Raw genomic sequence first — 27,152 nt, 5'->3', positions numbered from 1 at the left:
CGTGTCTGATTCTTTGAGACTCCATGCACTGCAGCATGCCAGGGTTCGCTATCCATCACCAACTCCAGGAGCCTACTAAAACTAACGCTTGTCGAGTCAGTGATGCCATCCAACCATCTCATCCTCTATCATCCCCTCTCTTCCCACTTTCAATCTTTCCCAACATCAGGGTCTTTTCTAATTAGTCAGTTCTTCCCATCAGGTGGCCAAAGTATTGGAACTTCAGCATCAGTCCTTCCAGTGACTATTCAGGACTGATTTCTTTAGGATTGACTGGTTCGAACTCCTTGCAGTCCAACAGACTCTCAAGAGTCTTCTCCAAGACAACAGTTCAAAAAGCTTTTTTTATGGTTCAACTCTCACATACATGAATGACTATTGGAAAAACCATAGCTTTGACTAGATGGACCTTTGACGAGATGACTTATGGACCTTTGTTGGTAAGTAATGTCTCTGTTTTTAATACGCTGTCTAGGGTGTCATAGTTTTTCTTCCAAGGAGCAAGTGTCTTTTAATTTCATGGCTGCAGTTACCTTCTGTAGTGATTTTGGAGCCCAAGAAAATAAAGTCTCTCACTGTTACCATTGTTTCCCCATCTAGTCACCATGAAGTGATGGAACTGGATGCCATGATCTTTTTTTTTTTTTTTTTTGAATGTTGAGCTTTAAGCCAAGTTTTTCACTCTCCTCTTTCATTTTCATCAAGAGGCTCTTTAGTACCTCTTCACTTTCTGCCGAAAGGGTGGTGTCATCTGCATATCTGAGGCTATTGATATTTCTCCTGGCAATCTTGATTCCAGCTTGTTCTTCATTCAGCCAGGCATTTCACATGATGTGCTCTGCATTAAAGTTAAAAAAGCAGGGTGACAATATACAGCCTTGACGTACTCCTTTCCTAATTTGGAACCAATCCATTGTTCCATGTCCAGTTCTAACTGTTGCTTCCTGACCTGAATACAGATTTCTTTAGAGGCAGGTCAGGTGGTCTGGTATTCCCATCTTTTAAAGAATTTTCCACAGTTTGTTGTGATCCACACAGTCAAAGGCTTTGGCATAGTAGATAAAACAGAAGTAGATGTTATTCTGGAATACTCTTGCTTTTTCTGTGATCCAACAGATGTTGGCAATTTGATCTCTGGTTCATCCGCCTTTTCTAAATCCAGCTTAATCCTCTGGAAGTTCTTGATGCACGTAATGTTAAAGCCTAGGTTGGAGAATTTTGAGCATTACTTTACTAGTGTGTGAGATGAGTGTAATTGTGTGGTAGTTTGAGCATTCTTTGGGATTAGAATGATAACTGACATTTTCCAATCCTGTGGTCACTGCTGAGTTTTCTAAGTTAGCTGGCATATTGAGTACAGCACTTTCATAGCATCATCTTTTAGGATTTGAGGTAGCTCAGCTGGAATTCTATCACCTCCACTAGCTTTGTTCATAGCGATGCTTCCTAAGGCCCACTTGACTTCACACTCCAGGATGTCTGGCTCTAGATGAGTGATCACACCATCGTGGTTATCTGGGTCATTAAGATATTTTTTGTATAATCCTTCTGTATATTGTTGTCACCTCTTCTTAATATCTTCTGCTTCCGTTAGGTCCATACTGTTTCTGTCCTTTTTAGAATGTGACATTTTCTCTATAAAAAAGAGAGATGACTCTAGCTTCAGCTTGTGCCCCTTGGGGTTAGGGAGTTGTATTTGAGTCATGGGTATAGAAATTTATCAACCTCACTTTTGCCAAATTATCCATTCAATAACTGTCAAGTTCCATTTCTATCATTCACTTGAGGTGTTTAGAGGCAGGTGAGTTCTACATATCCTCTTTTTAGTATCCTGGTTATCAAAAGGTATGTAAACCTAGCCTATGCTAAAGTAAAGGATAAAACATGTGAGAGGCTAAAATAACAGTCTTATATCCATGGCATGTTGACTGAGGGGTCTGACCTTGTCCTTGTCATTTTTATTTGGGGACCAAGACTGACAGACAGCAACTAAATGGAACACTGTCAGGGCCATGGCAGAAGGCAAAAGGAAGAATCCTAGAAGTCTTATAGTGGCAATTTGATGTTCAGGCAGGAAGTGCCTCTCACAACATGCTAACCATGAACACCAAGGTGCAACGTCCCATGAAATGTGCTCTGCATCCATGAAAGATGAACAGCTAGAAGAATTTGGTACAAAGCATTAATAACCTCCTCCATATTTCACAATGAAAGCAAGCCTCAGAAAAATGTCCCATATAGGCAAACATGTATTAAAAATCAACCACAAAATCAATCATATGTTTATTTATTTCCTTATCAAATTTTTTTTGTAAAGCCCAAAATTTCATTTGGGTTTTTCTATACTTTTTGGCAAATAAGAGTCCAATCAGAAGACATAGACCTGCATGCTGTAGGAAGAACACAGGAAATGACTCTCCAGACGTGGTCAAAAGATCCTTAGTTTGCTGAGGTGGCTGGATTATCTAAGCTACAGAACCCAAATAAGTATGGTGGTAGGGCCATGACATATCTTGAACCTTATCCATTTCATCCATAAAAAGTAATTTCTAGCAAACTATATACTAATTAACAAAACATTGGTTGTCAGTTTCAATAAGGAATTTGAAAAACTTGAATAGTCACCTCTGGCAGTGGAGTTCTATTTAGTAAATCAAATGCAGACTGACTGTCCCTTGCTGCAAAACAAGTCACCTTACAACTCAATAGCATACAAAAATAAACATGCAGTTCTTATTCCTCTAGAGTGTGCAGCTCATGAGGGTGAGTTCTTCGCCAGTCTGTGAGTTGGCTCTGCTCCACACATCTCCCCTCTTTCTCCTAGGAGTAACAGACTTCCAGGAATGTTCTTCTCTGACTATAGCAGAAGCACAAGAACTCAACCATAAACATGCAAGGAGTCCTGAAATCCAAGCTCAGAACTGGTACACCTCCATCACTGGACCAAAACAAGTCCTGCAGCTAAAGTATGTAAGTCACTCAGTCATGCCCAACTCTTTGTGATTCCATGAATTGTAGCCTGTCAGGCTCCTCTGTCCATGGAATTCTCCAGGCAAGGTCAGGATCAAAAGGTAGGAAAGTTGTAGGAGGATATTACAAAGTAACATAGAATTGAGAAGGGGTACAGAATAATTACAGGGTTTCCCTGGTAGCTCAGTTGGTAAAAAATCCTCCTGCAATGCAGGAGACTCCGGTTCGATTCCTGGGTTGGGAAGATCCCCTGGAGAAGGAAAAGGCTAAGCACTCCAGCATTTTTTGACTCCCCCGGTGGTTCAGAGGGTAAAGAATCTGCCTGCAATGCGGCAGACCTTGGTTCCATCCCTGGGTTGGGAAGATCCCCTGGAGGAGGGCATGGTGACCCACTCAGTATTCTTGCCTGGAGAATCCCCATGGACAGAGTGGGCTACAGTCCCTGGGGTCACAGAGTCAGACACGACTCAGTGACTAAGCATAGCACAGCACAGAATAACTACACTGATGACTGCAATCTAATATACACTCCTACGAACAAATAAAAATTGACTCACATATTCATACATCACTTTGCTTTTCATTTGTTTTCAAGTTTCAAAATCCCACTGCCTACAGTGGGTTCTGATTTGTGCAGAACCCCAGCACGTGACTCCTAGTTGGGGTCTCTGACAATTACTGCTTTAGTAAAAGAACAGTATTTTCTGATAGCTCCAAAGTGTAGTAGGCAGAACAAAGGAAAGGAATTAGATCATTCTTCCAGCAGCTTGAAGCAGAATAAGGCATCAAGATAAAGGACTTAATTCTATAGCTATTCTGAGTTAAGATCAAAGACAGTCAATTCTCAGAACATGAAACAAAAAGGTGATATGACATTTTGTCCCCTTCATGTATAAAATTATACAGATGACTCACATTTGTTTGACCATATACCTGTAGTTTATGCTTTACAGAGCCTGGGCTAATAGAAAAGAAACACTGATTTCCTGTGAGATGTTTAAAAATCAGTGGATTGGAATGTTGCTCCAAGTACATAAATTTCACAAAGAATATAAAGGTTCTGAAGAGAATTTTAGCTTTGCTTGAAATCTGGTCATATTGTAACCATAAAAGTCTGTTTGTAGGTAGAGGGGTCTGGGGAGTGACAAGGTGCTATGTTCTCCTGATCAGGAAGTCTCAGAATAAGCTTGAATAATCCATGTGAAAGCTACAAGATGTATCGTCATTTTCTCTGAATTTTATTAAAGCAATTTTAAGGTTTATTGGCAGCAGATAAAAGCTGATATTACAACCTGGTCCGTGTTGGTTTCTGCCACATAAAGGAGATCTAACACTGATTTTGTGCAGGAAACATATGCCCCCTTAATTACACAGAGCATTAAGTTACTAACAGGAGAATCGAGACCCATATGGCTCTTTAGGATCAGAAGTCAGAAGGTAACAGAGACTAGGATTTTTGCACTTTCTAACTAACAGAGATGCTGTGCAATAGAAGTTTATTTTATAACTAGAAACCAGTGCAGAATTTCATCATTTCATTTGGCTCATTGAAAAGCTTTTTACATTGTTCTAAGAATGGCTGTGGTAATGTAACACCCACTTAGATCATTTTGACCCAGTTTGTCATATTTGTGGAATAGCACTTACTGGACTGCATCATAATGTCACTATTTATTTACTCACAGAAGCATGGGCTCTTCTAGGTCAAGGGCTCCAGCTTAGGCAGTTGAGTTTATTTGTCCTCAATTTGAACACACTCTTACTTAAGACTGAGTCATCTTTGATGTCTCTGAAGACTGGATGATGTTTATCCCAAAGCTATCATTATGTTACTATAGAGAAAGTTAACATGTAGAAATAATGAAAAAAAAAGTGACTATTATTTTCTTCTTATACATAATAGATCTTGACGACGAAAGATAACTAAGTACTGCTTTGGAGGGTGTAAATGAACCAAGTGGCTTTATTTTGAACTTGATATTTATACCAGGATAGGATTTTTGAGACCTATTTTTCAAAGATGACTTTTTTTAATAGAACATTTTAACTTCTGAGTCATGAGATTCTCAAGGGTGCAATATTGGAACATTTTTTAAATAATTTTAAAATAACTTTTATAATACCTGTGTGTTTATGGTCCTTATGAAGATGCAGCTACAAGAAAGATGACCCTTGATAGATAGGTGACAAAGTAAGGGGAGCTAAACCACTATATTCCCTATCACACACAAGTCTTTCATTTCATTCTTTAAAACTATTTCATTAAGTTCAATGAGGTATCAGAAAGACCTACTTGTGCTTTTATCTTATTTACGGTGCTTCATGGAAAAATCAAATTTTCTTTAGGTCTGAAATATCAGCAGTACATTTTCAAGTTAAGGAAAGGATTTAAAGGGATACCACTACTTCTTCAAACAAATAATAATAAAAATAATTTTAAATTATCATTTATCAAAGTTGTTATATTAGGCAGCCTTTTTCATGTCAAAATGTATCATCAGTTATTGAACATAATAATCATAATTTAATACATGTTAAGTAAGAGAATGCATGGATGTGAGAGTTGGACTGTGAAGAAAGCTGAGTGCCGAATAACTGATGCTTTTGAACTGTGGTGTTGGAGAAGACTCTTGAGAGTCCCTTGGACTGCAAGGAGATCCAACCAGTCCATCCTAAAGGAGATCAGTCCTGGGTGTTCATTGGAAGGACTGATGTGGAAGCTGAAACTCCAGTACTTTGGCCACCTCATGCAAAGAGCTGACTCACTGGAAAAGACCCTGATGCTGGGAGGAATTGGGGGCAGGAGGAGAAGGGGACGACAGAGGATGAGATGGCTGGATGGCATCACCGACTCAATGGGCATGAGTTTAAGTAAACTCCAGGAGTTGGTGATGGACAGGGAGGTCTGGTGTGTTGCGATTCATGGGGTCGCAAAGAGTCAGACACGACTGAGCGACTGAACTGAACTAAACTGAAGAGAATGGATAATGACTAAAAGTGAAATTAAATCTATAGTTCTTTGGAATAAATGTGTAATTTAATTTAAAATAAATGTGAACAGCATCGAAACATGTATATTATCTAGGGTGAAACAGATCACCAGCCCAGGTTGGATGCATGAGACAAGTGCTCAGGGCTGGTGCACTGGGAAGACCCAGAGGGATCGGGTAGAGAGGGAGGTGGGAGAAGGGATTGGGATGGGGAATACATGTAAATCCATGGCTGATTCATGTCAATGTATGGCAAAAACCACTACAATATTGTAAAGTCATTAGCCTCCAACTAATAAAAATAAATGAAAAAATAAAATAAAATAAATGTGTAATCACCATATCATTAAAATAAATGTTATGTATTTGTAAAGATAGTGTATGTGTGCCCTATATACACACAAGCAGACAATGTTTAATAGGCATATAATTTTGGAGATTGCTTATAACAATTTTGATTCTGTCTCATCTCAAGGATCCACTTATTAGGTTAGTTGAAAGTGAGATGCCTAAGAATGTAATACAAAGACATCATTTTGTTCAAATGTAGGAATTTGTTGATTACATTTTACTGACCTTTGTGAAATGTGATTACAACACTACATGGTTCCATTTCACTGAGTTTTGGGTTATGAGAAAATTTTTCTGGAACGCATTGCCGCTTTACACCAGCCACTGTGAAACAAGCCCAGGGATCTCAAGGTACACCTGCGTGTGCTGCATTTATATAGATATTGGAGAATAAAAACTTAAAGGGCAGTGCACAGCCATGGTGCCTTTGCCTGTGGTCCCCATACTGGATAAGTCCCAAGGAGTAGGAAATTAGGGGAGAAGGTAAAGAGTTACAATGAAGTACATGTGGAAACTATTTTCTCAGTTGTAAAGAAATAAGCACACTTTTAAATTATCTTCATTGTTATTTAAGGTAAGAAATATATTCCTCAGTTTTATTTTATTCTCAAATTCATTTTCTCAATTAAAACAAAAATAGGCCTTGGAAATTTAAGTAATTAAAAGACAATAATAAAATCAAATAAGCACAGAATAGAAAGTTTATGCTACATTTACCATAATAATTGAATCTTCTAGATGCTATGGAATAAATTAAAAAATATGTTGTACAAAAGTTTCCATAATCTCTTGTGATCCCAGTGCTACATTCCTGCTAATACATGCCATACCCTGCATTTTGGCTGGACTGCACCAGACTGCAAGCAGTTATCAAAACTGGTGTCCTTATTCCACCTTCACAGCGGATGTGCCTGGAATTTTCTTAGTGACTTCCTACTCATTTTCAACCTTAAATCAAATGACCCCATGGAATGAAACCCATTCAGGCTTTCCTGGGCATCAGTCCCTGCCCCTCAGCACACAGTAGCACTTGCCCCCTCTGCTATCACGACATGTAAAAGTCAAAATTATTCACCGTCCTCTTAGACTGCAAGACTTTAAATGGAAAGAAATGTTCTATTTACTTTGTAATAGACCTTTTGTTGTTGCTGTTTAGTGCCTAAATTATGTCTGACTCTCTTCCGACCCCACATACTGTGGCCAGCCAGGCTTCTCTGTTCACGGAATTTTCCAGGCAGGAGTACGGGAGTGAGTAGCCATTTCCTTCTTCAGGGGATCTTCCCGACTGACCCAGGGATCAAACCTGTATCTCTATGTCTCCTGCACTGCCGTTACCACTGAGCTACTTGGGAAGCAATAGACCCTTCAGAAGCCTCATTAAGTAACATGTTTGATACCTAATTTGACAATTTAACCATTTAAATTTTAAAAGTGCAGAAACTTTCTAACTCCTCTAGTCTAATACAAAGCCATATTTTTCAAAGGAAAGGTGTCTTTAAATCTACATACAAGTGATATAATCAGATTATTGTATTGTACTCTACAAGATCATTTTAATATACTGGAATTGATATTTATCTATCTAATGTAAAGCACTAGCTTCACTCAGCTTGTAAAATCCCGAGAATATAGTTCATACCATAGAACTATGGGACTCAACAAACCAACTCCAGTAACCAACAAAAATAAACATCAATAAATGTTTGATTATGTCGATGTTAGCAAATGTCAACTGGCATATATTCCCTAATTTTTACGTAACATAAATAATTGTATGATTTTTTTTCTCTTTTTGAGATGCCTTAATGTTCTCTAGTTTGGATAATTATCACAGAGTACTTATTCCTTTTTGTCTAAATTCCCTTCCTAGCCACTTTGTTGAGACTATTTTACATACCTTTGAAGATTCAGCTTACCCCTTCCCAAGTAAACTCTCTCAGACTATTTCCATCCCTCTACCCCAAGCTAAGTTAAACACTTCCAACTCTATGTTCCCACCAAACTTAATAAACCATAATGCAATATGTACAGCACACTGAATTATCACTGGTATCTCAAAATATGATACCTTTACTTGAAAAGAATCATGCAGTCTTCATGTGTATATCCCCACATTTCTGCACATAGTAAAGTGAAAGTGAAAGTTGCTCAGTCGTGTCCAACTCTTTGCGACCCCATGGATGATGTAGTCCATGGAATTCTCCAGGCCAGAATACTGGAGTGGGTAGCCTTTACCTTCTCCAGGGGATCTTCCCAACCCAGGGATCAAACCCAGGTTTCCCGAATTGGAGGTGGATTCTTTACCAACTGAGCCACAGAGGAAGCTCATAGTGGATTCTCAATAAATTTTTTGCACATAGTAGATTCTCAATAAAAGTGGATTTAATGAACTAATGAGTGAATGAATGATGTTAAAAACAAGCACACACACCAAATCAGTGTGCTGTGGTCCTTTCAGTAGCATGAATGTGTAAGCAGAAAACTGTGAGAAAGATCAAATGTATAAATGCTGCTTCAAAAATTACTGTTTGATCACTGCATACCGCCTGACTCTTAAGCATAAGCTGAAGTCCACTGAACACTGTAGGAACTCAATAAATAATAAAAAAGGATGAAAAGACTATTTTACTAAATTGACTACTTATTCTAAACCTTGATCTTTTTGAGAAAAACACACTCACATCAAAGTAAATACCATTGACATAATTAAAATTCAAAGATCAAAAATATATTCAGAGTTATTATACCATACATTATAAAGGATACAAATACCCTTGCTTGCATGATGTGCTATAGAAATTGGGAAGAGAGTTCACATTTGCATATCAATGTGCAAGTCACCAAAAGGAACAGTTATAGAGAGATATCTTTATCTACCATAAGAGGAAAAAGGGAAATTCTTTGAAGCCATATTGTTTGATTAGAAGTCAAGAAATAGTTGAATAAAAGTGGAATGCGGTTTCCTCTCAAATACATTTAATATAAAAAAGAAGTCTTTAAATGTGGCCCAATTGCTACCTTATCTTTAATCAACTTGTAACACAGGTCGTAACAGAAATTAAAAGAAATTCTTTACTATTGGCTTAAGTGTGAGATCTCAAATACATGGTGAGCAAACTATGAGACTTATTAGAAATACATATATCTGCTCTGTTAACATCAAGAAGTTTTAAAGAGCCCTGAAATTAGGCAGATGACAATACAAGTGGTCAAGCACCTACTGCCTTGTCATGTGTGGTTACATCTGCTCCTCCCTGACATAAATCCGATTTGTGACCACTGACTTAAACTCTACTTTTGTTTCTTTTTTTTTTTTTTCAGTAGTGATCAAAGGACTTCCCTGGTGGTCCAGTGGCCAAGACTTCATGTTCCCAATACAGTGGCCCAGGTAGCATCCCTGGTCAGGAAACTAGATCCCTTATGTCTCAACTGAGAAATCGCATGCCGCAACTAAAGATCCCACATGCTGCTGTGATGACCAAAGATCCTACGCACCATAAGCAAGATCTGGTACAGCCAAATAAATATTAAAAAAAAAAAAAAACCTGTGATCAAAGAAGAAACCTGTTTCATCTTTTCTGTTTCATCTTCTTCCTCTGCTAGACTCCCAAATGCTGCAGTTGCGCTCAGCAGTCCTGGAGGCTCTTCTCTTCTCCCTTTATACTTTTTACGTTTAAGTATCCTTTCAAAGTCAATGGCTGCAAATGGATTTCTCAGTCTAAGGCCTCTCTTTATATCTAAAAACTACATACGCTACTTCATTCTTATATCCCTTTCGGAAACCTTTTATGCATTTGGAACGTAGCATGCCTCAAATCAATATCTGGGTGTCCTTTCCTCAACTCTCCACCACCTCAGGTCTTCTTCCTTTCTGTTAAGTCCAATTCCATGGACCCAGGAGCTCCTGCCAAAACCTCTGAGTCATAAGAATCTCACTCTCCTTAAGCCCCTATACACATGAAATCTTATTTGATCAGAAACCTTCAATCAGAAAGAGAATTCACCCACTTTTTTATCTCTATCACTAGGGGTCTGTGTATTAATAGGTTTCTCCAGAGAAACAGAAATAATAAGATGGAAAGTATATGTGTGTGTGTGTGTGCAGAGAAAGAGAAAGAGAAAGAGATAAAGAAACACACGGAGAGAAAGAGAGAGAGATTTATTCTTAAGGAATTGGTTCATGTGAATGTGGGAATTGAGAAGTCCAGAATTCATGGGGCAGGCCGGCTGGCTGGAAACCCAACAAAGAGTTGATATTGCAGCTCAAGCCCCAAGTCATTCTGCTTGCAGAATGCCCTCTTCCTTGGGGAAATCAATGTTTTTTTTCTCTTAAGTTCCTTACCTGCCTGATATTACAGAGAGTAAATTGCTTTACACAAAGTCTAATAATTTAAATATGAATCTCAAATTTAAACAATTCATGTGTGTGTGTGTGTGTTTATCTTCACAAAAGTTCCTAAATCAGTGTCTAGACTTAGCCAAGCTGGAATGTGAAATTACCCACAATAGTCTCCATCCCTACCACCGTTCTAGGCAATTGGTAAACCAACCAACTAGTTACTTTACTTTCAGTCTCCTGGCCTGTAGGCCAACTTACACACTGCTGTCAGAATTACCCTTTCTAAAATACAGATTGGGTCACGTCACTCTTTCCTGCTTTATATATCAAAGTGGTTTTCAGCTGAGTTACAAAGATGTGAAGCCACCACAGGCACTTCTAGTCTCGCCCCGCCAACCTTACCAGCACTTACTCCATTTTCTCCCTTGGAATCCAAACTCTTAACTCTATTAGCCCTCTCTCAGGTCTCAGAATGCTTTATACTCCTTCCTTGCTCAAGGCCTTCACATACACCTCTTTTTCTTAGAACGTTCCCCCCTCAACACTTCAGCTGATGAATTCTTTGTCCTCCAGGAGTTGTTCAAATGTGACTTCTCCAGCCAAAAGGCTATCCTTTATATCTTTCATTATAGCATGCATGTCTCTTGCCAGCATTATCACAGCCTTTCAGAATTATATCCTTCACTAATGGAATTGCTTGAGGTCCATCACCACACAAACAGGCCTCTGTATGCCAACACCTTCCCCCACTGCTACAACACAGTCAATTCCGTGTGAAAAAAGAAAAAAATACTTTCTCTATTTGGTTCATTGTGATATACTTGGTATTTGGCACCATATCCTGCATGTAACAAACACTCAAAAATGGTCACTGAATGAATCAGCAAGTAACTAAGAGAATGAATGAACAGATATCATTGTCTTATGTGCTTAAAATCCTTGGGCAAAAATAAATGTTTTATAGGAAGCTAGTTATCCTTTTTACATAGGAGAATTCTGAAAAATACTATAATAACCATTTCTTCCCATAATGTACTACATTTGCATCTATATGTTCCATCTGTATCATACCCTCTTTTTACCATATAAGAAACTGATGTGAAAAGACTGTCCCCTGTCCAAGGCGATAGAAGCAATTCAAATAAAAAACAACAAAATCACTGAACAAAATTTTAACAGTCAACAAACAACACAGAAAGCAACCTGAAAATGGTTAATATTTATTTTAAATGATAAAACTCTAGCTAAGATATGGCCAAGTATGACAGTGGATTACTGAATTCTGGAGGGTGAAAGTCCTGAGAGGTGCATTTCTGCATGCCCATCCTTCAGATAGTCTTAGGCTCACCAGTGTTTGGCCATGTTCAAATAAAGCCCATTATCTGGCATAGAAATAGGAAGGAAACACTTCTCATTTCTATTTTAATATAACCTTTAGCAACTTTAGTAAAACTTAAAAGCACATCAATACATATTTTCCCTTGTTCATCCTGAAGTTACATATTCATTAAGCAAAAAGATCCTGTACATGTGTTTTCTCTGCACTTCTTTGTTCATGTCAATCAGGTTATATAGACTTTGACAAATTTCTCCCTCAATTCTAAACAGAATGGGTTCAAAGTTTACAAATAAATTTTATCAGGGCTCAGATTCCACTCAGGGAGACAAAAATAGGTTGTTTGACTTAGTTTGGGGCAATTACTTGCCAATGTTTATCTCAATCCATCTCTAACAGTTTAGTTAAAAGTACAGGTTTTAAATGTATAGTATATTTTATTACATCTCAAGATTGGAAGGAGCAATAATCTCAACAACAAACACAGATATTTCCAAACTAGGAATTGTTTGCTCTTTTTCGTGTTTACAAATGCTTTGCTGGCTAGTGTTGAACTTCTTATCATAAACATTCCTGAATAATGCAGTGGCAAGATCTTATTTGAGCTGTTTATCTCTGTTAAACTTTGCATTTTTCTCCTCGTCCATGACAACCAAAAGTCAACTTTTGAGTACTCCCTTGCCTCAGAGCTATAAGGAAAATAGCAGAAATTACTTATAGACATTTTTTTTTCCTTTGTAAATATCTAGTTTCACTGAAAAGAGTAATCACTCTCTCAGGAGAAGAGGTAACAAGAGAAAATCCTTTTAGAAACTGGAGAAGAGAGCAATGTCCTCCTGGTGTAGGAAGAGTTTAAGGTGCCCAGTGGTCTGAACTGTATTTTCCAAAGTCATGAGACCTCTTGTTGCAGGAAGCCTCAAACTCTGGTTGAGGCTCCAATGCCTCAGAGAAGAATGACTTTCTGGTGCCCACAGGGAGACAAAACCCAGTCCTAGAGCTTGTAGCCTGGTTAACATATCACCAAGAATGGCATATAAATTTTAAAACTTGAAAACATGAGCTGACATACTCCCACCTCAGATGTTATATTATGAAGTTGAAAGTAAAGTAACAGAAGACAGCTGTTTTAATTAATAGATGGTGGTTTAAAATCTTAAAGGAAACAATGCTACAGATCTTGGCTGTGAAGTGAAGTGAAAGTCATTCAGTCCTGTGCAACTCTTTGCGACCACACAGACTACACAGCCCATGGAATTCTCCAGGCTGGAATACTGGAGTGGGTAGCCTTTCCCTTTTTCAGATCTTCCCAACCCAGGGATTGAACCCTGGTCTCCCGCATTAGAGGAGGATTCTTTACCAGATGAGCCACAAGGGAAGCCAGAGAAAACTGGAACGGGTTGCCTATCCTTTCTCCAGGGGATCTTCCTGATCCAGGAATCGAACCGGGGTCTCCTGCACCGCAGGTGGATTCTTTACCAACTGAGCTATCATGGAAGCCCCACAGATCTTGGCTGTCTAACCACAATGACACTAAAACCCAGATTGTACCTAAATAATCCTATATTAGGCTTTCCTCATAGCTGAATCGGTAAATAATCTGCCTGCAATGCAGAAGACCTGGGTTTGACTCCTGGGTCAGGAAGATCCCCTGGAGAAGAAAATGGCAAAACATTTCAGGATTCTCTCCTGGAGAATCTCATGGTCAGAAGAGCCTGGCAGGCTACCGTTCATGGGATCACAACAGTTGGACACAACTTAGTGACTAAACCATGAAACCATGAAACATCCTATATTGGAATAAAGAGTTTGTATATATATGTTTGTATATATGTGTTATATATATATATGTTATTAGAGAGTTTGTATATATGTTGTATACATCCTGACCAGATTAGAGATTACGTATCTACAGAATAACCAATCTACAGAATTTATTTTTACTACCTCTATTGATCAAAATAAATGAAATCACCTGACTTTGAATCCATGTGACCCACAGATAGAAGACATTACAAAATTAAGTTTACTCGTGAACATGACAAATAGGTCAAATGTGACCCAAATATGATCTGCATGTCTATTTTTTCTGTGTTTTGGTTAGGGAAAATGATAAATCTTAAATTAATTATACTAAGTGAAATAGCCCTTAAGTCCCTGAACACTTTTCTTTAAGGTATATATACTTCTAGATGTATTTGGGACAGATTTTTTTTTTTTTTTGGCAAGTTCATGGTAAGCACTCAATAAATACACACTGAAAAAAAATGAATTAATAATATTGGTAGTAAATGGTCATTGTAAAATATCCAAATGCTTTGGGAATAGAGAAATTATGAAAACATTTCTTCATTCCTCTTAGAGGAAAGTGCTACTGAGTTAGTGTTCATCTTTCCAGTTCTTTCCAAACTTTCATATAAACATATAGATGTTCATGTAAACATATCTAAATGAGTTCACACTACAGATTTTCTATAACTTGTTGAATTGTATCCCCCACAAGATAAACTGAAATCCTAAATTCCAATACGTATGAAAGTCACCTTACAAAGAAATAGGGTCTCTGCAGATGTAATCAAGTTAAAATGAGGTCATCAGGGTAGGCATTAATCCAATGCTAGTGGTAAAGAAACAGAGCTACAGAGACACACAAAGAGAATGCCAAGTGATGAAAGAGGCAGAGACAAGGAAGAATTCCCCCAAAGGTGGTGAGGGAGCATGGTCATGACTACATATTGATTTTGGAGACTTCAGAACTGTGAGAAAATAAATATTTGTTCTTTTAAGCCACCTCGTTGTGTAGATTTGTTATGGTAATCCTGGAAAGCTAATGTCCTTGTTTTTTCACTAATAGCAAGTTTTAGACAGCATTTCTAGTTTCCATAATAGTGTATATAGTTATTCTCTATTTATTGTGTAATTACACTTACTGTAATGCATTTCAACAGTCTTTTGCTCAAAGTTGGTGACTGGCAAGCACTTTCTAAGGTTTCTTTGGGACACATTTCATGGTTTAAAGAAAGCATACTTTGCTTATGGTGAAAGTACTTGAATATAAAATTCTGCAAACATAAATCAAAATCCCTAAGACCCATACAGGTACAGAGACACACAGAGAGAATGCCAAAGACAGACAAAATGTCCTCCTAGACACTTATTTCAATAATGCTGTGACTTATAGTACCTGGATTTCTTTTCACCCTGAAATTTAAAATACTGCATTACATCAGCCTATCACTAGGAAGTTATTTATGGATAGAAATAATTCTTTCCCTTTCACTTTGCCTCCCTCTCTTTCCTTCTTTCATTCGTTGTATTTTTTCATTAAAGTGTAATACACAGGTCATAAGGGTACCACTGAAAGAATTTCCATGAACAAACACAGCAATATAATAAGAACGTAGATAAAGAAAAGGTATCTTATCAGCACTCCAGGAACCACTGTCTTGTTTCCCTTTACTTATTGGCCCCATCAGTCCCAATTTGGGATTTTATCTGTTGTTAATCAAAAATTGAAGAAGGAAATGGCAAGCCACTCCAGTATTCTGGAAAATCCCACAGACAGAGGAAGCAGGTGGGCTACAGTACATGGGGTCGCAAAGTAGGACAGGAGTAACAACTAAACCATCAACCAACCAAAACGTCCATGTCAACTAAGTCTCACCATAACCTCAGTATTCCTAAGTGTTTCAACTTCTAATCCACCAACCCTACTGGGTCCTGCTTAATTTTCCAACTCATTTTCTGTCCTTTGTCACCTCCTAGTCTTCACTCAAGGCACACAAAATCACCACAACCTCAGGAACCCGTCTTGCCCATCATTCTCATGAATCACCATCACTCTTGTTATTCTTTTTATCTTAAAACACCTTTTTGACTCTCAGCTCACCTCCATCCCATTCTGTCTTTTCTGTCTCACCAGATGGTACAGATCTTTAAACATCACCTCCCCCCTATCTCTTTCTATTCCTTCCCCATGATTTTGTCGGGGGCCCTTCTAAGTTCTCCTTGAGCCTACATTATCAGTGTTGTAACACTCACCGCACTTGAAGAAAACTGCCTGGTTCCTTCTGCTGACAGCTAACACTCTCAAAGGACTATCAGAATAACCTGTTGATCGAGCAAAGCCAAGGTTAACTAGCACACTGCTGTAGGGGAGAACACCAGCTTTACCTACTGCGCTTTACTTACCCGTGTATCAGAATCTTGGGGGTCCCGAGCAAATATTTATTTCGTTTTGGAATCTGCACGCAAGTAGTTAAAGGGGGAATGGGTCAGGACTGGAGAGAATTTGGGATATAATTCTTTAAGATTGGTGGACACAGAGATAGGAGGAACTACTCCCGAGTCTTAATAAGGAGATCCTTGCTTAGTAAGTGCTCTTTTTGCCTAAATGAGCAACCTGCAATTCTGAGACTGCAGGCGTATCTGCTCAAAAGTTATCTCCATCAAACAGAGGGTTTCAGGAATTTCTTGAAGCAAAGAGTAAAGTCTTATTTTGCTCTGCTTCCCTGGTGGCTAGCTGGTAAAGGATCCTCCTGCAATGCGGAAGCCCTGGGTTGGATCCCTGGGTCGGGAAGATACCCTGGAGACGGGAAAGGCTACCCACTCCAGGATTCTAGACTGGAGAATTCCACGGACTGTATAGTCCATGAGGTTGCAAAGAGTCAGACACGACTGAGTAACTTTCATTTTGCTTCACCTTCTTCAACAGCAAGACGGTTGGGGGGACTTCTCTGGGGAAGATCCCCTGGAGAAGGGACAAGCTACCCACTCCAGCATTCTGGCCTGGAGAATTCCATGAACTGTACAGTCCCTGGGGTCGCAAAGAGTCGGACACCACTGAGGACTCTCACTTTCACTAGTGTCTATCTAACCAATCCCGCCCGCGCAGCTAGTCCGGCGCCCAGGCGGTGCCGTCCCTCCAGGACCGGTATGGCCGCTCCCACGCTGTGGTCGCAGAGGCAGGCGTCCTCTCCTCAGCGCCTCTGGCGCCATGGCAGCGGCTCTGTGGGGTCTCCGCTTTTCCCGCGGGTTCTGAATTTTGCGTTGTGTCTCTCTTCTCGCAAGGTTTCCCGCGCCCTCGTTTTCCCACGATTAGTCCTTTTCTTTTCCCATCGCCGCGCGCGGTTTGTGGTAGCAGGAACCGGTGGATGCACTTTGGTTTGACTCGAAGCAGCCCATGTGTTGTTATCTCAGTGTCTTTCAACCGAGTGACTGGGAAGTGTGGGCACCAGACCACAGCACTTCCTGCCCGGAACTGCTGTCAGCCCGGTTGTTTTTGTTGTCGTGAGTCACTCAGTCGTGTCCGACTCCTTGTGACCCCAGGGACTGTAGCCCACCAGGCTCCTCTGTCCATGGGATTCTCCAGGCAAGAATCCTGGGGTGGGTTGCCATGTCCTTCTCCAGGAGATCTTCCTGACCCAGGGATCAAACCCGGGTCTCCCCCGCTTCATTGATGCCTTCCTCTGAATTCCAGTATTACTGTATACCTATACCTCCATTAGTCAGTTGTCATCTGTTTTCTAACAACTTGTGAACACATTCTACCTTGTTGGCGGTGGTGGTGCTTTAGTCACTCAATTGTGTCTGACTCTGTGACCCCAGGGACTGTAGCCCACCAGGCTCCTCTGTCTATGGGGATTCTCCAGGCAAGATTACTGGAGTGGGTTGTCATGCCATCCTCCAGGGCATCTTCCTGACCCAGGGATCGAACCCTTGTCTTCTGCAATGCAGGTGGATTCTTTACCATCTGAGCCACCAGGAAGGACTAGAGGAGGGGGCTAAAGGTTTGATTAGATTGGGTTGGCTGGGGTCAGAGGAGGGAACTAATTGGGCTGAACTTGGGATGGAAGAGGAACCACAAGATGCTGCAGGAGACTTAATGAGTTAGCTCTTTTGATTCCAACAAATGCAGATCCAGAAACTATTATTAGACGGGTTTATAGAGGTGGCCTCTGCAAGTAACACTCAAGTGGCAGGACCCAGGTTTCAGCCAGCTTCCAGGCTCCTTCTTCTTTCTTCCCTCTTTCTTTTTCCCTTCCTCCCTCCCTGGCTTCCTTCATCTCTTCCTTACTTTCTTTCTCTCCCTCTCTCTTTTTTCCTTCTTTCCTTCCTTTATTTTCTCATAAGATTAAAATAGCTAAAATTTTGGCCTCTTTATTGATTTCAGGTCCTATATTTGGCTTGAAAAATCATGCATTGTATAGTTCCAATGAAGAACTAATCATTTTCTTCCAAAGACAAAAGTAGAACAGGAAACTAAAATATTCTTCCAGTCTCTAAATGCTCATTAGAAAGTCAACTTCCATGGTGCCTGGCACAGGAACTCTGAAAAGTTGGCCCCACAGAATAGATTCATATAAGCAAAACCAAAAATATGCTATGTGTCTCTCTTACAAGAACATCCCCTGAACTCACCTAACTAACATGTCCTTGTTCAGTTGTTAAGTCATGTCTGACTCTTTGCTGCCCTATGGACTGTAGCTGGCTAGGCCCCTCTGTCCTATGGGATTTTCCAAGCAAAAATACTGGAGTGGGTTGTCATTTCTTTCTTCAAGGGGTCTTCCTGACCCAGGGATGGAACCTGGGTCTCCTGCATTGCAGGCAGATTCTTTACCACTGAGCCACCAGGGAAGCCCACCTAATTAACACACTTATTTTTTAAATCATCTGTGTGCTTCTCCTTAGAGTCATATGCAGAAAATTTAGAAATATCTCAAAATTAGAAGGTGGCCCAAGTGCTAACACTGGCTATGGCTCTTGCTACAAAATAGTTTCAGTCAAATTTGAATGTCTGAAAAGAATGGCAGAAATTAACAGGCTCTGCATGATTTGAACCAAACTTCCCAGAAGGACCTGGAGAGCCAAGAAGTCCACCTGCCTGCTTGGTGGCATGTCTCCAAGAAGCAAAGACAAGAATCTTCTGGATACTCTGCCATACTGACATAGAACAGAGGATGAGCAGGAAGGCGACGGTGTTCACAATCAAGCTGTGTTGAGGCAGGTGATCTTAGGTACCCTTCCTCCCACTTTCAATCTCATGGTCCTGGAGAGCGGGCATTCTATGTAGTCCACTATGACAGGTTTCAACTCACTGCTCATGCGAGTAACTGCCTAGAGGTTGGCATACTAAGTGAAGTAAGTCAGAGAAAGAGAAATAAGGTATGGTATGCCTTATGTGTGAAATCTAAAAAGAAGTGATACAAAATAACTTACAAAACAGAAACAGACTCACAGGCTTACAGAAGGAACATATGCTTGTCAGGGGGAAGGGATAGTTAGGGAGTTTGGGATCCACATGCACACATTGCTGTATATAAAATGGGTAACCTGGCTTCCACGGTGGCTTAGTGGTAAAGCCTCCTCCTGCCAATGCAGGAGACACGGGTTTGATCTCTGGTCTGGGAAGATCCCACATGCTACAGAGCAACTAAGCCCATGGGCCACAGCTATTGAACCTGTGCTCTAGAACCCAGGAACAGAAACAAGAGAAGCCACCACAATGAAAGGCAAACAAACCACAATGAGAGTAGCCCCTGCTTACCACAACTAAAGAAAAGCCTGTGTAGCAATGGAGACCCAGCACAGCAAAAATAAAATAAATTAAATTAAATTAAATTAATCTGTTCAGTTCAGTTCAGTTGCTCAGCCCTGTCTGACTCTTTGGAACCCCATGAACGGCAGCACGCCAGGCCTCCCTGTCCATCATCAACTCCCGGAGTCTACCCAAACCCATGTCCATTGAGGCGGTGATGCCATCCAACCATCTCATCCTCTGTCGTCCCCTTCTCCTCCTGCCTTCAATCTTTCCCAGCATCAGGGTCTTTTCAAATGAGTCAGCTCTGCATCAGGTGGTCAAAGTACTGGAGTTTCAGTTTCAGCATCAGTCCTTCCAATGAATACCCAGGACTGATTTCCTTTAGGATGGACTGGTTGGATCTCCTTGCAGTCCAAGGGACTCTCAAGAGTCTTCTCCAATCACAATTCAAAAGCATCAATTCTTCGGCGCTCAGCCTTCTTCACAGTCCAACTCTCACATCCATACATAGCCACTGGTAAATAAAAAAAAGTATATAAATTATACATTATAAAATCATATAATTTTTATTTTATTATATAAAATTATATTAAAAATAAGTAAAATTAAAATGGATAACCAACTAGGACCAACTATGTAGCACAGGAAGCTCTGTTCAATGTTATGTGGCAGTCTGCTTGCGGGAGGACTTTGGGGGAGAATGAATACATGTATATGTATGGCTGGGCACTCTGCTATGCACCTGAAACTATCACAACATTGTTATTCAAGTATACTCCAATATAAAATTTAAAAGTTAAAAAAATACAAATATTAACACTCTAAGGAAGCAGGGTATGAAGTGAGTAGAGGCTCCAATGAGCTACAAATTAACCTGAAAAGCTTTACTGAGAAGCACTGTCAGGATCTACCTCCTCCCTCAGAAATGTTGATCTCAGGGAAATGGGGTTAACGGTGACTACTGAGAAAACCAAGATTACAGCTGAGATTAAGAGTCATTGCTGTGAAGAGAGTAGATTAAAGGGAGCTGCCTAGACGTCAGAGGTCAAGAGCAAGCGTGAGTGGCAGATAAGCCAATGCCAGCAAGGAAGGATGTAGCAGCTGAGGGTCACCACCTCCTAGAAAATGCCAGAGTCACACACCTATTCAAAGGTCCAAACACAGCCACCACTCTGTGGAGAAGGGTGGACCTGGAATCTAGAGCAAACTGATCTCAATGGACAGCTTCTTTGACTTTCTCTGTTGCAGATAGTGCTCAAGCTTTAACACATTCTTGGGGCTTTGCCCTAGAAATTCACATGGCGACAGGACCACATTTGACAACTGCTAAGGACTTCAGCTTTCCCCATAAGGAAGAATTCCCCTTCTGTTCTAAATCCTTCATGATTAAAATTTTTAAAACCCAGCTGGCTACAATTCAAGCAATGAAAATTTTTGATACCCTTAAGAATTGGGATATGGAGACTGCAGAGAGAATTATTAATTTTAGGATTTGAATCATGCAGAGGAGAAATGGTTTCAAGAGTCGAAGTTCTTATTTCAAGAAACTACATATATTTGTTACTTCCCACAACAAATATGAGCAGCAAAATTTGAGCAGTGAGTAATACAGTAGAAATGGGCATGGATGAAGAACAGTTATCTGTAGTTTTATTTAAAATGTATATTAACCTGGATTAAAATTATAGAGCTATCAGTCCTCTTGTTTCAAAGAGTGTGTTGAATGCCAGCTGGGTTCAAAGAAAAAGATTACCTATTTTCCTCTCTGCTGAGCTCTAATGTTGCATTGCTTGCCAGGTGCAGAAGGGCCTTGATCTGTCCCTGAGGAATGAAGAACAGGCCACAGATGGAAGTTAGACACCCAACCTGGGTCCCAGGATGGCTCAGAGTCAACTCAAATTGTCCCCAACACTGGAAGCCAATGTTCTGCAAGTTACGGTTGTCTGTGCTCACAACTCAGTGCCCTTCTTACCTTCAGTTGGTTATAACAGAAGCAAATTAAAAAACACAATACACAAAAGCCAGAAAGCCACATGGAAGTCAGTCGACCTCATGCAGCAGAAGAGATGAAGCCAGATACTTGATGTGATTAGATAACTGTCTCAGGTAAAGAGATTTGTTTAAGCTGTTATGTCAATTACCTGACTATTTAGAAATGATTCTGTGCCAAGGAGCTCAGCCAGAGTTAACAAGACATTAATCTATTAATTCAGACTAAACATTAAGAAGACTGAGTTTGACTCTAAGACCTGATATTTTGATTTGTTCAATGAAGCAGGAGTTCTGTTTTAATTTCTTCAATAATTCTAAATTTGACTACATTAAACTAAAGGGACTAAACATTTCTAATTCAAGCAAGTCACAGTTGTAAAACTAAGATTTTAAATGTTTTTATTATTATTATTATTATTATTATTATTAAAATCCTACATAACAGCAAAATTTGAACTTCTACAATAGCAGATGTGTCATTGTCTATCCCTTATTTATGAAACTGACCTACATACACAAAATATTAGACAATTTCTCCATAAAAATTGTTCAGGCTCTATTTTGCCTGAATAAAAAGCTTAAAACTGTGTCTCAAAATTTCTCAGATATTTGGAATATCTCTGCTCTCTCAACTTTGGATTTTTAAGAATATAAAAGTAATCAAAGTATTCTTCTAGTAATACCTCATAGTGTTAATATATTTTGTACTTTGTGAGCCTTCTATAATGTCAAGAATTTTCCACAGCTTCAAATAAGTAGAATAACCCTATAGGGGGATTTTTTTTTTTAAATTCTCCAATTTAGGGGGAAGATTTTGGAAAAGAGACTATTTCTACCTAACCACACTGTAATTAAAAATTACCTTCTAGAATAACTGATAATTTTGATATTTTTACCTTTATCTCTTTCTTCCTAGTAACATAAGTAACAGTAGAAGTAGTGTAGCCATGAGGTGGAAAGTAGACTTTGAAAGTCGTCAGGTTAATGACTCTATAGTACAAATGTAAATGTGACTCCAAATTCTCCTTAAATCAAGAGGAACTTTGACCTAGACTAAATCTGTCTCTCTCTCTCTTCCCCCGCCCCCCGAGTCAAAATACAGTCTTGGGGGCTTTCTTGGTTCTCAGTTGTAAAGAATCTGACTGCCAATGCGGGAGACATTCAATCCCTGATCTGGAAAGACTTCACATTCTCAGCGGCAACTACACGCATGCACCATGGCTACTGAGGCAGCGCCCTGGGCCCCTGGGAGCTGGAACTTCCGAGTCCACACGCCACGACTACTGAAGGCCGAGTGCCCCGAGGCCTGTGCTCCACGGCAGGAGAGACCGCTGATTGGGAAGCCTGCGCACCGCAGCTGGAGAGGAGCCCCTTCTCGCCACAACTAGAGAAAAGCTTGCACGCAGCAACGAAGACCCAGCAAAGCCAAAAACAAAATAAATAAACATTTAAACATTTTTAAAAACACAGCTTGTGTCAGTTGGTGGAGCCATGATAGAAAGAGAAAATTTCAGCAGCATAACTGAAAATGACAAGTAAACAGGTAATTTTTCGAGGAGGTCATCTAGAGTATAGGACCCCTAGTATATCCGTAAGCTAAATCTGGGCAAGCCAATCAAAGGCTCCTCACCCCATTCCCTGTCCTCGGAAGGTACGTTGGGTCCACTATTTCCACAGCAGGAGCCGGACCCAGCCTTAAAAAGTAAGATGTTGTTGAGAGCATCGGGACAGAACACACGACTGAACAGAGCTAAAGCTTCCATATAAAGGTTAAGATTCTGGGTAGTAGGCCTGAGATCTACTCATTTTGTAGCTGCCTAAGACAATCTCCTATGTAAGCTCCCTTGCTTATTGAACCTCCCACCTATCAAATTGGAGTGGCTGCCTCTTTCTTTGATGTCTCCTTGCCCTCCGTGTACAGGGTCTGGTTTCACCCAGGGAACTTCCAGGGATGAGAACCAACAGTGATTAACTCCAACTTTACCTAACTGTACCTCAATACAAAAGATTTTACCATAGTGTGAGTATGTTAGTTGCTCAGTCATGTCTGACTCTTTGTGACCCTGGACAGACCAGCGTGGTGAGCTACAGTCCGTGGGATTCTCCCGGCAAGAATATTGGAGTAGGTAGCCATTCCCTTCTCCAAAGGGATCTTCCCATAAAGATCAAACCCAGGTCTCCCGCATTGCAGGCAGATTCTTTACCTTTACGGTCTGAGCCACCAGGCAAGCCCCTTTTACCATAGGTGTGAGCCTAAATAACGCATTAGTATTTGGGGAGCTTTAATGACTGCAATTAACTTTATTTGTGTTGTTTAGTCTATAAGTTGTGTCCAACTTTTTGCCACCCCATGGACTATAGCCCACCAGGTTTCTCTGTCTTTGGTATTTCCCAGGCAAGAATGCTGGAGAGGGTTGCCATTTCCTTCTCCAGGGGATCTTTGTGACCCAGGGCTCAAGCCTGTGTCTCCTGCATTGGCAGGCGGATTCTATCCCACTGAGCCACCAGGGAAGCCCACATTTAACATAAAGATATCCAAAATGACTTCTGAACATTCTTTTTCCTTTTTTTAATCTCCTCAGGAGACAGACTGATTTTAGTACACCTGTTAGATCCCAGTCTCTCACATATTTTTCTCAGATGCACTTATTATTAGTACTTGAATAATTATGGTATTGTCTGATTGATGGTACCAAAGGATATTCAGTAACACTTCATCAAACTACAATTTTTCCCTCAAAACTTCCAAGTTATTTACAACATTGCCATCCACCACTTGTGATTTAGGCAACAGCAGTCCCACAGAGAATGCCCGTGAGTGCCCCTGCTTCCATCTTTGCATAAGCGTATGCCTTGTGCTCTGGTCTCCTAAGGTCTTTAGGAAGAGCCAAATAATAATCACATACACCACCTTCCTCTTAATTAAAAATTCAGCTAATTAGTTCATCCCTAAACTAAAGAGCCAAGAAAGTGAAAGTCGCTCAGTAATGTCTGACTCGTGGCCAGAATTCTCCAGGCCAGAATACTGGAGTGGGTAGCCTTTTACTTCTCCAGGGGATCTTCCCAACTCAGGGATCAAACCCAGGTCTCCCGCATTGCAGGCAGATTCTTTACCAGCTGAGCCGCCAGGGAAGCCCTGGAAGTAGATCTTAATTCAAGACATAGACTATCATGAATTAATAAGCTTTTATATAAGCAAAATGTATAATTCACACCCACATTCACCCCCGCCACTGCGTGTTGGCACATGAGCCAATTCTCATCTAATGGAAACATGAAATATTTGACAAACTATTCTGCTTTGTCAGCCCCATTCTCATTTTGCTATGCTACAAAAATCTCAATATATTAATCCTACCCCCTCTGATTTGGAAAGGAAACATCTACTCCTAGCTAAGTGCAAAAATTTCCGAAAGCAATCCTTCAGAATGTATTTTATTATGAGTGAGTACAAACCTCTACATTTGATTAAAATAAAAGTTGAACACACTGATATAAATTATTACAGAACACAGGGAGGGGTCAAAAAAGCTAGAGAGAATCATCAGATTATAGAAATGACTTTATAAGAGAGATGATTCTCTCTTCTGCTTTAAATGTATCTTTTATATACATATATGTGAGTGTGAATATGACTTTTAAAGTTTATTGCAGGAAACATCTACTCCTCTCAGTTCTGATTTTTTTTTTTTTAATTCCTGATATTTTCACGTTTCCTTTTGCCTTTGTTCTGGCATTTCGCTCTCTGGAGCCATTACTCAAAGTAATACTTAATAGCCAAAATAAGAAAGCAACATCTTTCAGTAATGCGTATGACTGATTAATGATGCAAGATCATCCTAATTCCCTCTCCTTGGGTTTTATTTTCCTTTAGGGGGCAACAATTCTAAAGGCTTAACTCTGTCTCAGCTGGTGAAAGTTGAATGGCCCTGCTGAGTGCCGTGGCATTTTTCCTCTCTTCTGTTGGTCCGAGGAATGAAATCCCTAGTGCTCTTTTGAGAGTGAACCATTTGAAGAGTGTTAGTGGTTTGCTTCCAAAATTTTGTTGCTTGGAGAATTGAGCTAAACACAAGGGGACAGATAGGCTGCTGTTTCCAAGACCTCTTAAAAGACATAAAATCACACCAAATGATATGTCATTTTACAGATTTCTCCCTTTAACACCGTTTTCCCAAAGGCTGACCTGCTAGTTAAATCAGGAGAGAGGAAGTAGGGCTGATCACTCGGAATAGAAGAGGAAGGAGCCCACAGAGCCCTAGAGTGCTGAATTCCAGGTTTATTATCAAAGAATGAGTAATGCATGCACCGCAGCATGAGTGGCCGCAGAGTCACCTTTATATAAATATCCAAGCTGCTCAGGCTCCAAGCCCCAGGTATTATACAGTCATCCCCCCTCCTTCCCACCATGGCTCTTAGGTTCCAGATAATTCCCAAGTTCCCCAACAGTGCTTGATTCAATGCTTGCAATCACTCCACGGCTGCTGAAGCGGGGATTCTCACATGCTCACTGAGACCAGACTCAGAAAACTCAATCCTGCATCTTTTCCCCAGCGGAGTCGGGTGTCTCCAAATGCCTTATATCCTCCAGGAAATACAGAGTCGACGAGGAAAGAGGGCTAGTGCCTAAAACTCCAGTCCTCTGGTTGTTATGAATCTCTGATCAGACTTCAAGCTCTCTCCCACTCCCTGAAGAAACCTGGTGTCTTGCTTAATTGATTGTCTCCCCCACTGGTGCTGGTGATTGCTGGGGAAATGATGCTTTCTCCAGGATCATTTGGACCAAATGAAACTCTTCCTTAATCATCACCATTTTGCCCGAAGTGTGAAACAAACTCAACCGCTGAGATTAAGTTTAACTTTGCAAAAGATCATGGAAATGCTTCCTGATAAGGTCTTTCCAGGTTCCAAAGACTTAAGGGGCATCTTTTGGCTGGGTGGCTCAGATGGTAAAGAATCCATCTCCTGCAATTCAGGAGACCTGGGTTCAGTCCCTGGGTTGGAAAGATGCCCTGGAGGAGGGCTTGGCAACCCACTCCAGTATTCTTGCCTGGATAATCCCATGGACAGAGGAGCCTGGGGGCTGCAGTCCGTGGGGTCGCAGTGAGTAAGACAGGACTGAGTGACTAAGCAGGAGTATAGTGCTAAGTACCACACCCCCACACCCGCACCAGCCTTCACTACTGTTCCTCAGAGCAATTAGGTGCAGAGTGCAGTTTGAAGTTGTTATTTAGTCACTCAGTCAAGACGATTCTTTTGTGGCCCCATGGTATGTAGCCCCACCAGGCTGCTCTGTCCATGGAATTTTCCAGGCAAGAACTGAAGTGGGTTCCCATTTCCTTCTCCAGGGCATCTTCCAAACCCAGGGATTGAACCTGGTTCTCCTGCATTGCAGGCGGATTCTTTACCACCTGAGCCACCAAGGAAACCTGACTGTCTCCCAGTCTTTGCTCAAATTCATGTCCATTGGGTCAGTGATGCTTTCTAACGTCTCATCTTCAGCTGCCCCCTTCTCATATTGCCTTCAGCCTTTCCCAGCATCAGGGTCTTTTACAATGAATCAGCTCTTCACATCAGGTGGCCCAAGTATTGGAGCTTCAGTATCAGCCATCAGTCCTTCCAATGAATATTCAGGGTTGA

At 40.5% G+C, this 27,152-nt stretch overlaps 1 long non-coding RNA gene across 1 annotated transcript; it reads right to left on the bottom strand.

Moving 5' to 3' along the window:
- Positions 1-14: 14 nt before the first annotated feature.
- LOC122705595 lies at positions 15-27,152 on the bottom strand. The gene is made up of 3 exons (XR_006344149.1): positions 26,942-27,152; positions 2,670-2,674; positions 15-48 (listed from the first exon to the last, which is right to left on the bottom strand). It is a non-coding gene; the product is annotated as an uncharacterized LOC122705595 (long non-coding RNA).

This window comes from Cervus elaphus, chromosome 12 (genome assembly GCF_910594005.1).
Source record: "Cervus elaphus chromosome 12, mCerEla1.1, whole genome shotgun sequence".
NCBI lineage: Eukaryota > Metazoa > Chordata > Mammalia > Artiodactyla > Cervidae > Cervus > Cervus elaphus.
The sequence above is the reverse complement of the archived record's forward strand: the minus strand, read 5'-3'. Positions and strand labels throughout refer to the sequence as shown.